The sequence below is a fragment of the Hyperolius riggenbachi genome, chromosome 5, assembly GCF_040937935.1.
Source record: "Hyperolius riggenbachi isolate aHypRig1 chromosome 5, aHypRig1.pri, whole genome shotgun sequence".
Lineage (NCBI taxonomy): Eukaryota > Metazoa > Chordata > Amphibia > Anura > Hyperoliidae > Hyperolius > Hyperolius riggenbachi.
In genome coordinates this window covers 275,371,454-275,384,941 of record NC_090650.1, presented here as the reverse complement: position 1 = coordinate 275,384,941, position 13,488 = coordinate 275,371,454, and positions in this window count along the sequence as shown.

The window sequence follows — 13,488 nt, the reverse complement described above, 5'->3', positions numbered from 1 at the left end:
GATGATCAATTATTTTTTCGAAGACAAGAATGTTTATGCAGGATCCAGACTTGTCCATCAATGGCCTTTCTGTAGAAGAATGGAAACAACTAGTAAAAATCCAACACAAAACAAGATCGTTCACAATATCTTTAGACTCGACTCTCACCTAACGTGCCAAAAAATCCCATCTTGTATACTGATGACATTATTTTGGGAGATTCTAATTTTGTGCCTGCAATATCAGAATGCAGTAGGAGTAGATGACCAGTAATTGTTTGTCTGCCCAGCAATTTGTGCATATAAATGTAATGACTAAAATAGCCACATAGATGCTAGTCATTATTCTTAACCCTCTATAATGTAGAATATGGCCACACACAATATAATAAAATGATCCAATTTTACGGCAATTTGCTAAAAAATGATTTGTTGTAGGTTGTACCGAATAATTGGAAGCCTTTTTATAATTTGTCATTCTAAAAATCTGATTGAATTTCCATTTTTTTTCCGATATAAGACAATTGGGAGTGGTGGATTTTTCTGATAAATTTTTATGAAAACTGAATGGTGTAGTGTAGATTGTCTATTTCTGGATGTAGAGACCATTATTTTTTCACACTGTAATTGGGAGAAAATTAAACTCTTATGTGTGATACATTGGTCATATTTTTCAAATGTTATGCTTGGTACACACCATGCAATTTCCCATCAGATTGAAGGGCTGAATTGATATTTTCCTGCAGTTCCGATTAGGTCCAATCAGGTTTCTGATCGATTCCTGATTGATTTTGTACAGAAGTGATCAGAAAATCGAAAAATGCCAGAAATTATCAATTTGGCCCATCAATCTCACAGGAAATGGCAGGGCATGCACCAGGCATTACAATCAATCAAACAAAATGTATTGTAATTCTTGAATTGAAAAGAAATATAAAAAATGGTGTTAAACTGAGCATGAGTGTATATACCACAGGCCTGCAACACCTGTTAAGATTGCCATACATATGTCGACTTGGCGGCTGACCGACCATCAGATTCAATAATTATTAATGAATCGGATGAAAATTGGTGCTGCTAAGAGCATGCCCGATTGACAATGTGAGCAATTTTGGGGCAAAATTGGTTGCAGGTATCGATCGGACATGCTGCAAGATTATGGGCTGTCATGCTCAATTGGGTGCGCGGCGGTAACGGAAAGCTATATGGGGACAAGCGACGAACACAACAAAGCCCCCAGCACTGTCCCCCCTAATATAAAATGTGCTCCACCCAGTGCAGTATACTTTACCTGTCCATGTCTGCTGCTGGCCCTGAGCTCCGTCCACAATCCACATACACGTGCCCCACGTGGTTTCCGGAGTAACATGGGCACATGTGTGACATCACACACGCTCTCATGTGTACACCAGCATCCAGGTGGGGCATGTGTATCCTGATAGAGCCCAGAGGCAGCGGCAGACATGGACAGGTAAAGTATACTGTACCAGGCATGGGGGGGCACATTTTACAATTAGGGGACAGCGCGGGGGGCGGCAAGAAGGTGGATGCGGTACCACAGGGTTGATTTACGAGAGATTTCATGCTGAAATCGGTCTGGAATCAGTCTTCTGTGTATGGGCACCCGACAGATCTCTCTCTAATCAGATTTGATCAGAGAGAGATCAGTCTTTTGGTCGATCTGTTTATGTATCATCTGATGTATGGGCACCTTTACACTTTCCCAGGATTTCATGACTTACTTACATTAATCTCTGTTTACTCTTCCTCCCCTCCCCCCCCCCCTTTCCTGTTTTCCTCTTCTTTTCCTCTCCTATTTTCCTCTCCTCCGTCTTTATTAGAGGCCTCTTGTGCGTCACATTATGGTACAATGGGAAACCCTCCCTCCCCTATTTTTTCTATTTATAGATAGAGTGTGTGTGTGGCTTCACACATATTTATATGACTTTTGCTCACTTACGCTGTTCTGTATGAAATTTTACTCATTTCCTAGCATTTTGTATTTTATATAATTTTTATCTTATGTACATAGTGCTTCGTTTTGTAATGTGCCTATACAAGTAATCACCTGTTCATTATATTGTTAGACCACATTCCCTCCACTTCCTTTTTGGGGGTGGAGTTCTGAGTGGTAGGCACAGGATATCCTCCTATTTATAGGAGGTTTTGTCATTTTCTAACCAGCTATGACTTAGGGCTGAGGTAGCTCGAAACATGTTAGCGTTCTGATGCACATGTATATTCTTATACTGGATATGTCCTAAATAAAGTTATTGATTGGAATCCTGGACTGGTGCGGACCTTTTGCTGTACATTGTGGGCTTTGCTGACCTGATCGTGCACAGTCCGGAGATTGGTGGGTAGAGTGGTGTCAACACAAACTCTACTGTTTACTCTTCCTCGCTTTCCTCTCCTACGACACAATAGGACATACTCATGCCGCTAAAGAAATGTCAATTTCTGCACATTCCTTTTCTGTAGAAGCACAGAAGACAGCAGTGATTACGCCTCATCTGCATACCCTAATGTTAGGTACACACAATGCAATGCAGATTACTGTCAGATCGACTAGTTGCAACATGTCCGTTCTATCTACGTCCAATTTATGATCGATTTTCTGATCGAATTTCTATAAAATGAATAGAAAATCGATCAGAAAATCAATCGGAAATCAGATTGGACATGTTGGAAATAGTCTATTTGACAGTAAATCTGTCATAAAATTGCATTGTGTGTACCGAGCATAAAAGCTGCAACAAAGATGTGACTTTGTAAAGAATTGTAATATCAGAGTGTAGGAGGCTAGGTTTAGGAGGAGCACCTCCACCACAAGTCAAAATGGTGTGCCACGATCACAGTCTCTGTGTCCCTAGAGACTGACTTCAAACAGAATCCCACGATGTATCGGCACCACACAAAGTATAGGAAAGCTCTTTTATTAAATCAAGCATAAGACATAGGCATTATCATAGGCATTACCTATGCCTTACGCTTGATTTAATAAAAGAACTTTGTGTGGTGCCGATTCATCATGGGATATCAGAGTGTAGGGTGGGGATTTACTTGGATTGAAGCAGCTGCGTGAACCAGTAAACTGTCTTCTACTGGGTGGCAGAGGTTTGCAGCATGGGTCATATCAGAATAAACTGAATAATGCTGAAAGGTTACATATTTAGGATTTCCTCTATGGCGTGCACACACACCCACAGCAAGAATATATCTCTAACTAGCTGATGGCCCGGCATTGCCTGGGGATGAATTTAGCTGGTGTTGGCTCCACCCACTTTCTCTAACCCTAACACACAATTACTCAATGACCTAGTTTGTGAATTTTGTGGTCTTTGGCATCAATAATTTGCATTGAAATGAAACAAATCTGATTGGCTGTGGCTCCACCCCCTTTTCTGAATTTGAACCCCAGTCACCCAATGACCAACTGTACCAGGTTGGAGGCTTGTGCCATTAACAGTGCAAGAATGGCAGCAATTAAATATTTACCTTGAAAATTAATAGGTGAATTTTGATTGGCTTTTGAAGGCTCCACCCACTTTTCTGAATATTAATCCAAGCCACCAAGTGACCAACTGTGTAAAGTTTGAGAATCCACCATTACAGTGTAAGAATGGCTGCAGTTTACATTTTCCCAGTGAAATTTGCATTTGTCTCCGCCCAATGTTTGGTTATGGGGATAAAAAGTATCCTATATGTTATTCCAGGTAGCGTACAATGGCCTCGATTCATAAAGCATTCCCGCATTCGGAAAAGCTGAAAACGGCTCACTTTACCGACCACACAGCAAAATCTGTATTCATAAAGGCTTTTTCTGCATGAAAAGCCGACATTCGCGGTGATTCGCCTTACGCGGTGATTATCATAGCAAAAGTAACAAGTAGTCAATTCATAAAGATTAGAGGTAGCGGTATGCGGACGGGTATTACCGCTACCTCTGATGTGGCGAGAAGCGTGCGGAATACAGTGCAGTGAATGGGACAGACCTCCCAAGCAGCTGCAGAGAGAACACCGCACGGAGGGACTCCGCCTGCTTCTCCTGTTTCCGCATATCTCCCGACAGGCAGCCTTACGCCTGCCTACAGCGGAATATCTCCGCACGCCTGTCACAACTAGCAACATTTTTATGAATTACCACCCTGAAGGCGGAAATACCGACAGCGGTGTTTCCCCGCTCGACTTTACCTTACCAACAGCACCTATATGAATCGAGGCCTATGTGTGTGCCAAATGTAATTCAAATCCATTCAGCCATTGTTGCGTGATTGAGTAACAAACATCTAAACTTTTGCATGTATAATATTAGTGAGATATATCACAAACAGATTGAATTTATTAGAAAGTTTTCAGTGCAGGAGTCACAGGCGAAACTATCGTGTATGGGGCCCTCCTGAAAAAAAGATTGCATGGGTCCCCCTAGGTCCATAGAACCCCCCCCCCTTTCACCAAGGGACCCGGCAGGCAGCTGGTATACAAACATCCTCACCACTTCCTGTTACCATGGATATTTACCTGCTTCCATCACCACAGATCTCCTTGCATCACATTATCAGCACTCTCGTCTGCCCTTTGCGGAGCTCCTGATCACAGGACTCGCATCAGTCATGTGATAGGGAGCTGGTGAATGGAAGAAGAGAGAGAGTGCTGTGACAAGATTTTTTTGCATAGATAGTTTTCTTTTTAAAACTCTTGCTGCACTGGAAAACAGAAAGGGACTTAAGACAATTTCTTAGTAGGGCTAGTACTATATTTATCTAGAGATGGACTGACCGGTCCTGCCGGCGAATAGTTCGCAGCGAACAAGGGGTGATCGATATTCGGAGTTTTTCTTTAATGGAAGGCAAGCCACCGCCAACTTTAGTGGTTAATAGCAAATCCCTGCTTACATGGTAGAAACACCAACTTTTCAGGGTATGTGGCTACAAGAGGATAACAAAATCAAAATGACCTTATAGTTTTTGAGAAAATCGATTTTAAATTTTCATAGGAAAAAAATATACATTTAAATGCGGTAAATGACAGCTAATGAAGCAAACCTAACAGTAGTGTAAATTTACATATATCAAAAGAAAGAGCAATGAATTTCATGATGGGGTTTCCAGGGGGTCCGTACACACTGCGTACGGACCTCCTGGAAACCCCTCCGAAGTTGCAGCACTTTAACCAGGGATTGCTATACAGCCGCAATATGGCTGTATAAAGATCCCTGGCAACTTTTTTTTTTTTTTACATTTTTTTTAATGTTCAGAGTGTGGGAAATAAAAAAAAATGATGTGGGGTCCCCCCTCCTGAGACTCTTTACCCCTTGACCCCAATGCAGGCTGGGATAGCCAGAATGTGGAGTCCCGGCCAAGGGGGGCTTTGCACCCTGAGCTATACCAGCCCGCATGGTCCATGGTATGGGGGCTCCTGGGGAGAGGGGTGACCAAGTCTCCCCCTCTCCCCTGGAGCCCTTTTCCAATTCATGGAGAAGGGGCTCTTCCCTACCTCCAGTGCCCCAGGAGGAGGTGGGGCCTCCAATGCCCTGGGGGGTGATGGTGAAATCTGAGAGTCCCCTTTAAGAAGGGGGCCCCCAGATGCCCTCCCAGGAGAATTGAGTATAGGGGTACAAAGTACCCCTTACCCATTTCCACAAAGGGTTAAATGAATTTATTTTCTCAATTAACCAGAAATACTTACCTGTACACAGTACCTTTAAGAATATGTTCCCATGCCAATATCCTCAAAAAAGGTCCCACACCAATATCTTCTATCTTGCGACCTTCATTAAGTTGATTGAAGATCTCCGCACACCCAGCTTCCCACCCCCGCCGCTCACCGCCGCACAGCTTTGCTATACTTAGTATAGCAGAGCTGCATCTCCCTCCGTCTCCCTCCACAGCTTTCCGCTCTCTTCCCCGGACACTGCACCTATCGCCCTAACATACACTGGCACCCTAGAGCATCCATAGTACCTATCAGGGTGCTCAGGGTGCCCCAAAAAAGTTTCAAAAAATACATAAAATTGCCAGGGATCTTTATAAAGCCATATTGCGGCTGTATAGCAATACTTCGGAGGGGTTTCCAGGGGGTCTGCACGCACTGCATATGGACCCCCTGGAAACCCTGTCATGAAATTCATTGCTCTTTTTTTTGTTATATGTAAATTTACACTACCGTTAGGTTTGCTACATTATCTTTCATTTACCACATTTAAATGTATTCTTTTTTTCCTATAAAATTTTAAATCGATTTTCTCAAAAACTATAAGGTCATTTTGAAAAATGTTTTCCTCTTGTAGCCACTGCTCCCCTCCACATACCCTGAAAATGTGGTGTTTCTAGCACGTAAGAGGGCTTTGCTATTAACCGCTAAAGTTGGCGGCAGCTTGCCTTCCATTCAAGTCTATGGGAAAACTGTGAATTTCGACCCCTTGTTCGCTGTGAACTATTCACTGGCAGAACAGTTCAGCCCATCTCTAAATAAATATAGTACTATCCATAAATCTATTTGCCTACCATCGATGTCTATGGGGATTCGCAGATTCTCCAGATTTGCAAATTTTTGTGGAGATTTCAGATTCAAGATTCGCGAACCCAAAATTTGATATTCGGCCCATCACTATATTTATTTCGTCATGTCACGTCACTTCAGTTACACGTTAAATGAAAAATAATTCTACAGCAGCAGCTTATTTTTAAGTATATTTGGAATAAGGACATATTTTGGACATATTTTGGAGGTATGGTGGTGCAACGAGAGTAGCTATAGGGATGGTCAACGAGATGCAAATAATTCTGTGCTAATGCAGAATTTATGCTAATATTTATGTAAAATGGACCAATCCCACAGCAGTCTCATCTCATTGGTCCATTTAGTGGCTAGCAATAGAAAAGTGTTATTCATAACATGCTAGATATCATTTAAAGGGACTCCGAGCAGTGCAGTAACTATGGAAAGATGCATACCATTTTGAAGCTCTCTTTCTCCTCTTTCCAACAATATATAAACCGCCGCCCTACGCCTTTTAGTTTTCGCTATTTTCGCCATCGAAATTGTGGCCGCCGCGATTTCGATCGGGAAAATAGCGAAAACTAAAAGGCGTAGGGCGGCAGTTTATGTGTCGTTGGAAAGAGGAGAAAGAGAGCTTCAAAATGGTATGCATCTTTCCATAGTTACTTGTATTACACAGGACGACTTTTCCCCAAAGTCGGCAGCTACATTCAGCTGCTGAATTTGGGGAAAAGTCGTCCTGTGTAATACAAGTAACTATGGAAAGATGCATACCATTTTAAAGCTCTCTTTCTCCTCTTTCCAACGACACATAAACGCCTTTTAGTTTTTGATATTTTCACGATCGAAATCGCAGCTGAGATTTTGATCGCGAAAATAGCGAAAACTATAAGGCGTAGGGCGGCGGTTTATATATAGTTGGAAAGAGGAGAAAGAGAGCTTCAAAATGGTATGCATATTTCTATAGTTTCTGCACTGCCCGGAGTCCGTTTAACCACTTCGCGTCCCTGGGGTTTTCCCCTAAAAAAGCAGAACAATTTTCTACATTTCACACTCTTCCCATTCATTAGCCAATAACTTTATCACTACTTATCACACATAAATGATCTATACCTTGTTTTTTTCGACACCAATTAGACTTTTTTTTGGGTGGTACATTTTGCTTAGAATTATTTAATTTTGTACAGATTTTAATGGTAATAAAGGGAAAAAAATGAAAAAAGGAATTATTTCTCAGTTTTCAGCAATTATAATTTGAAAATAATAAGTGGTACTGTAGATTAAACCTACACATTTGATTTGCCTGTTTGTCCTGGTTATTACAGGGTTTAAAGTATGATCCTAGTACAATGTATGGCGACAATATATTATTTGGAAATAAAGGTGCATTTTTTTTCCATTTTGCGGCTTTGGATTTTTCTTTAATTGTTGTGGCACTTTTTAATCCTCCCCGCTCTCTAGTTAGCAAGATGTGCTCCTTTATACCCCCCTCCCCCATACTTGGCCAGATGTGCCCCGTTACCCTTCCCCAGCCCCTGATGTGCCTCTGTAACCCCCCCACTTCAGTAAACCAGACGTGCCTGTTTATCCCCCCCCCCATAGTTAGCCAGATGTGTTTTTTATTACCCCCCTCCCCCCATTTATAGCCAGCTGTGTGCCCCTTTTAATTTGTATTCCCCCTCTCCCCCATGGATAGCCAGGTGTTGGCCCTTTAAGATATTTTATCTGCCCAAATGCCAGGTGTCCCCCCTACCCCCTCTGCAGAGCTAGGCGCAGGGAAACATTACAAGTAAGTATCTGTCACCTGACCTTGCTCCTGCGCCGATCGCGATCCTCTCCCTGCAGTCCCGCTGTCAGACTCACTATGCTGACCGGATCGGGTCCTAGCTTGATGACGTCATCAAGCCGGGACCCGATTCATTCAGCATAGTGAGGCTGACAGCGGGACTGCAGGGAGAGGATCGCGATCGGCGCAGGAACAAGGTCAGGTGAGAGATTGTTACATTGTAGTCCTCCATGCTGCTCGATTGCAGTATGGAGCCCGATTGCAGCATGGAGGGGGAGGGGGTATTACAGAGGATCCGGTGGGGGGTGGGGGGATCGGAGACCCGGGAAGGGATGACAGTATAGTGTAGTTAGGGGGAGGGGGGTTAATGAGCCCAGGAGCGTGCTAACACACCCGCTGTGCTTATTAAATGACAGCAACTTATAATCACGTCAGGTGGCTTTCAGGAGCCACTTGCAATGACGTGATTATACTGTATGCGGGATGTAAACTGGTTAACACTGGATCAGAGATGCATATATTGAGTGTATACAACAACTATTTTCTTGACTCTGGGCTAAAATAAGTGATTAGGTGAAGCACTAGTAATATGACTGGTCTCATCTATACAAGCAGAATGTTAGCAATTTAATGCATTCAAATGTAATCTTCTTTATACAGTATTTGATCAGATCAGGTAAGGATCATTTTGAACGTGAATAGTCTCTAGTCATTAGTCAGTCAATTATAGGACATACTGGTATATACAAACAAAACGATCCCCAGCATATTGCACAACACCTATATGTGGACACTAGAGGTGCTGCTGCCTAATCTGTATCCTAATGCCTGTAAAGGCTAATGGCTCCTTCTATCTAGCGATGTCCTGAGCCTTTGAACACATAGTCCACCTTTAGATGGCAATGCTGTTATTGCTATCAGGCAAAAATAGAAAAAACAGACATGTCTTTTTAGCTTCATTGGCCAGCTGCAAAACTCACGTGTCCCTGGTGCTTAAAATCATGAACCTCGAGGTATTAATCCGACCTCTCCTCTTCCCCGTGTGGCTGAGGGGAAGGCGACAGGCGGCACCATTTTATTTGAGGTCTTCTATTGACCATTTTATGCGCTACTTTTTCGGGGTTCCCAGTGCACGGGCCCCGTATGTGAGTTTTCCTTTAACCTTGTTTTTAAATTGTTTTACTTGTTATGTAATAAAGACGGTTTACACTTAGATGTGCCATACATCTCTTTCATGTCACTATCCTACTGGACTCCCCTTTGGCGAGTCTCTGCGACCTCAGGATATCTACTATAATCCGGAGGAATCTGTGGTGTGCAACATCGCTGGTGAAACGACACCATTTGAAAGTTCTGCGGACCATCTATCAAACTCGTTTACAACCTTATAATGTGGGTTGTTGCAATCTGGTAAGCCTTGCTTCTTTACCTTTTTGTTTGAAGATCCTGTATACCAGAAAATTATGAAAGCTGTATTACTATAGACCTACGCTGACTTTATATATTCATTGCTTGAGTGGACTTTTGGACTTTTGGACATTGTCCTTCTCGGCTGCGGTCGCCTTCTGCCTTGGCGCTGACACTTGTTGTATATTAATATGTTGGGGATCGTTTTGTTTGTATATACAATACAATACAATACAATAATACAATAACATTTCTATAGCGCTTTTCTCCCATAGGACTCAAAGCGCTTAGGCTTTCTCAGATTCAGTAATTAGTAGGATGAAGTATTCACACAACAAAAGTTATATTTCTGCAAATGCCAAACTGAACAGGTGGGTTTTCAGTCTGGATTTAAACACGTCCAGGGATGGAGCTGTCCTGATCTGTTGAGGTAAGGAGTTCCAAAACGTAGGGGCAGCATGACAGAAGGCTCTGGGACCAAAAGTTTCCAGGTGTACTCTGGGTATGACTAGATTATTAGAACCTGTTGATCTGAGAATGCGGGGATTGCTACGCAGCTGTAACATATCTTTCATGTATCCAGGGCCTAGATTATTCAGGGATTTAAATGTCAGTAGGCCGATCTTGAATAGGACCCTCCATTCTATAGGTAGCCAGTGAAGGGAGTGCAGGACTGGCATTATGTGACGGGGTTGGTTGGTTAGCAGTCTGGCAGCAGTATTCTGTATCAGCTGTAGTCGGTACAAGACCTTTTTTGGAAGGCCAGTGTAGAGAGCATTGCAGTAGTCCAGTCGGGATGTGATGAAGGCGTGGACTAAGGTTGGCAGATCTTCTGGGGGTATGAGGTGCTTGATTTTTGCAATGTTCTTCAGGTGAAAATAGGATGATTTCACCACAGCAGAGATTTGAGTTCTGAAGTTTAAATCCCAATCAATTAGAACTCCCAGGCTACGCACATGATCAGAGCTGCGCAGATCCGTGCCTCCTATTCCCAGTGGTGAAGACTGCAAGTTAAGTTGTTTTGTTATCATGCTCTGCCCTCCTATCAGAAGGACTTCAGTTTTGTCTGCATTTAGTTTCAGCCAGTTGTCATTCATCCATTGCTGTAGTTCACGTAAGCAGGCGTTTATAGTTAGAGTTGGGTCTGTCACACCAGGCTTGAAGGAAAGATATAGTTGAGTGTCGTCTGCATAGCAGTGGTATATCAGGCCATGTTTTTGGATTAGTTTTCCCAGCGGTAACATGTAAATCGTGAAAAGCAGGGGAGAGAGGATTGAGCCCTGGGGCACCCCATACCTAAGTGATACAGGGGTGGACAGGAAGGGCCCCATAGACACTTTGTGGGTTCTGCCACTCAAGAAGGATTGGAACCACTGAAGAACTATGCCATCAATGCCGCAGTATTCCTGTAGCCTGTTTATCAAGATGTCATGGTCAACTGTATCAAAGGCTGCAGAAAGGTCTAGCAGTATGAGGATGGAGCACTCTCCTCTGTCTCTTGCCATGAGCAGGTGGTTGCATATTTGGATGAGGGCCGTTTCAGTGCTGTGGTGTTTCCTGAAGCCAGACTGGAATGGGTCATAACTGTTGTTTTGTAGGATTTTGGCTTCTAGCTGGAGGTAAACAGCTTTTTCAATTAGCTTGCCCAGAAAGGGAAGGTTAGAGACAGGTCTGTAGCTGGTCATTGCATCTGGGTCCAGGGAGGGTTTTTTGAGGAGAGGCCTGATGATTGCTTCCTTCAGTAAAGCAGGAAATATCCCTGATTTTAAGGAACAGTTAACAATTTTTAGGAATACCGGTACGAACAGGTCGGGGCAGTTCAACATGAACTGTGTTGGGCCAGGATCTAGGTCACAGGTAGTTAGGCGGACGTGAAGGAGGATGCTTGATGTGACTTCTTCATCAATTTCTTTGAAGTTTGACCAAGGTGTTACATTGTCTCTGCTAATGGTCTTCGGCGCTATATTAGGCTCAGATGCTGTAAGTTGGATGGCGGACCTTATAGCGGAGACTTTGTCTGTGAAGAAATGGGCAAATTGGTCACAGAGGTCCTTTGAAGACTCGATGTTAAGTTTTTGACATGCCGGGTTGCAGAGTTTTTCCACTGTGCGGAACAGTTGGGCTGGTTTGTTAACTGCATTTGCAATATCTTGTGATAGAAAGGATGATTTTTTTCCCGTGATTACCTTTTGGTAGCTCTTCAAGTGGAGGATTAAGGCATGTTTGTCTTCTGGGGACTGAGATTTGCACAGTCTCTCAAGTTTTCGGCCTTGTCTTTTCAGCTCTTTTATAGCGTTATCAAACCACTGTGCATGATGGTGTGGAGTAAGATATTTGGTGCGCAGAGGAGCAATGGTCTCAAAGGTGGAGGACACACATTTGTTGTATTTAAACACCAGAGTATCAGGGTCCAAGCTGGAGTCAGTCAATTCATCAAAGCTAAGGTTATCTTGGATATGTTGAGGTGTTAGCCCTTTTAAACGGCAATATTTTATTTGATTCTTGACCTGGTGTTTGACAGCTGGTATTGAGAGGGAGAAGTGGATAGTGTGATGGTCTGACCAGGCAACAGGATTAATTTCCACATTGGCTATTGACAGCCCAGTATGGAATATAAGGTCCAGAGTGTGGCCTTTCCTGTGAGTAGCAGAGCTGATTGATTGGAGGAAGCCCAGTTCATGTAAGGCACGAGGTAGCTCTATTCCAAGTTTTGAAGAGGAGTCATCCACCCATGTATTGAAATCTCCAAGAACAATCCATCTGGGGTGTTCCAGTGTTAGGTTGCATAGGAGGTCTACAAGTTCCTTAAGGAAGTCTGAGTGTTTTTCTGGTGGGCGGTAGATCAGCAATATGTTAATGTTTTTCTCAGCTGAAAGTTGCACCCCCAAACATTCAAACGAGTTGGTAGGACCTACAGTAAGTGGTCTGATTTTCAAAGCTGATCTAAAGCAAAGTGCAACCCCTCCTCCCCTGCGTTCCTTTCTGTTGCAGTATATCACGGAATAGTTTGTTGGCACGGCAGCCTCCAGGGTGGGGCCAACTGGTTCAGAAAGCCAGGTTTCAGTCAGGCAGGCCAGATCAGAAGACTCTATTAGATCATGTATGATTGCTGTTTTGTTGTTTATCGATCTGACATTACAGAGGACAGCCTTGATGGGGCTACCCTGGGAGCTAGGGTCTGAGATTGATGACTCCAAGACAGAACAGTCTCCAGGTGTGTGGCTGTCATCTCTGCTGGATTGTGCTGGAGCTATTAGCATTAGGGTTGTTGGCTGGGTGTACTCTGCAGATTTTGTCACAGAGTTATTTTGGTTCTGCGGTGAAGAATATCTTTTCCCACGTCCTCTCGAGCCTCTCTTTGTCTTTCTGAAGATTCCAACAGACTTCAGTGGAATTATTGTGGATTTGTCAATTGGATAGATATTTCTTGGTTGGTATACAGCTAGAAGTCTCTCTGCTGAATATTGATGTTTACACATTAGGATGGACAAGAGACAGCTCAGGGCTCCTGCTGAGATAGGTCCTATTTATAGTCAAGGTGTGAAGTTTGTCAGCTGTGGCTGGTATCCTGCAGAGATCAAAGGGCCTGTATAGACTGAATTGTCCTTACACAGAGATGTATGGATGGACAGCATGAATTTGAAAACACAGTTCTTTGTTTAGGAATTTGAAGATATAATGTATAATATATGTAGAAAAATATAGTCTATTGAGCATAGATGCTGTAGATAATCGATGAAAGTTACTCACAGGATGGGAGAGGGCAGGCACAAAGAGGCAGAAAGTCTTTAAGGTCTCAGGTCAATTCCAAGGAA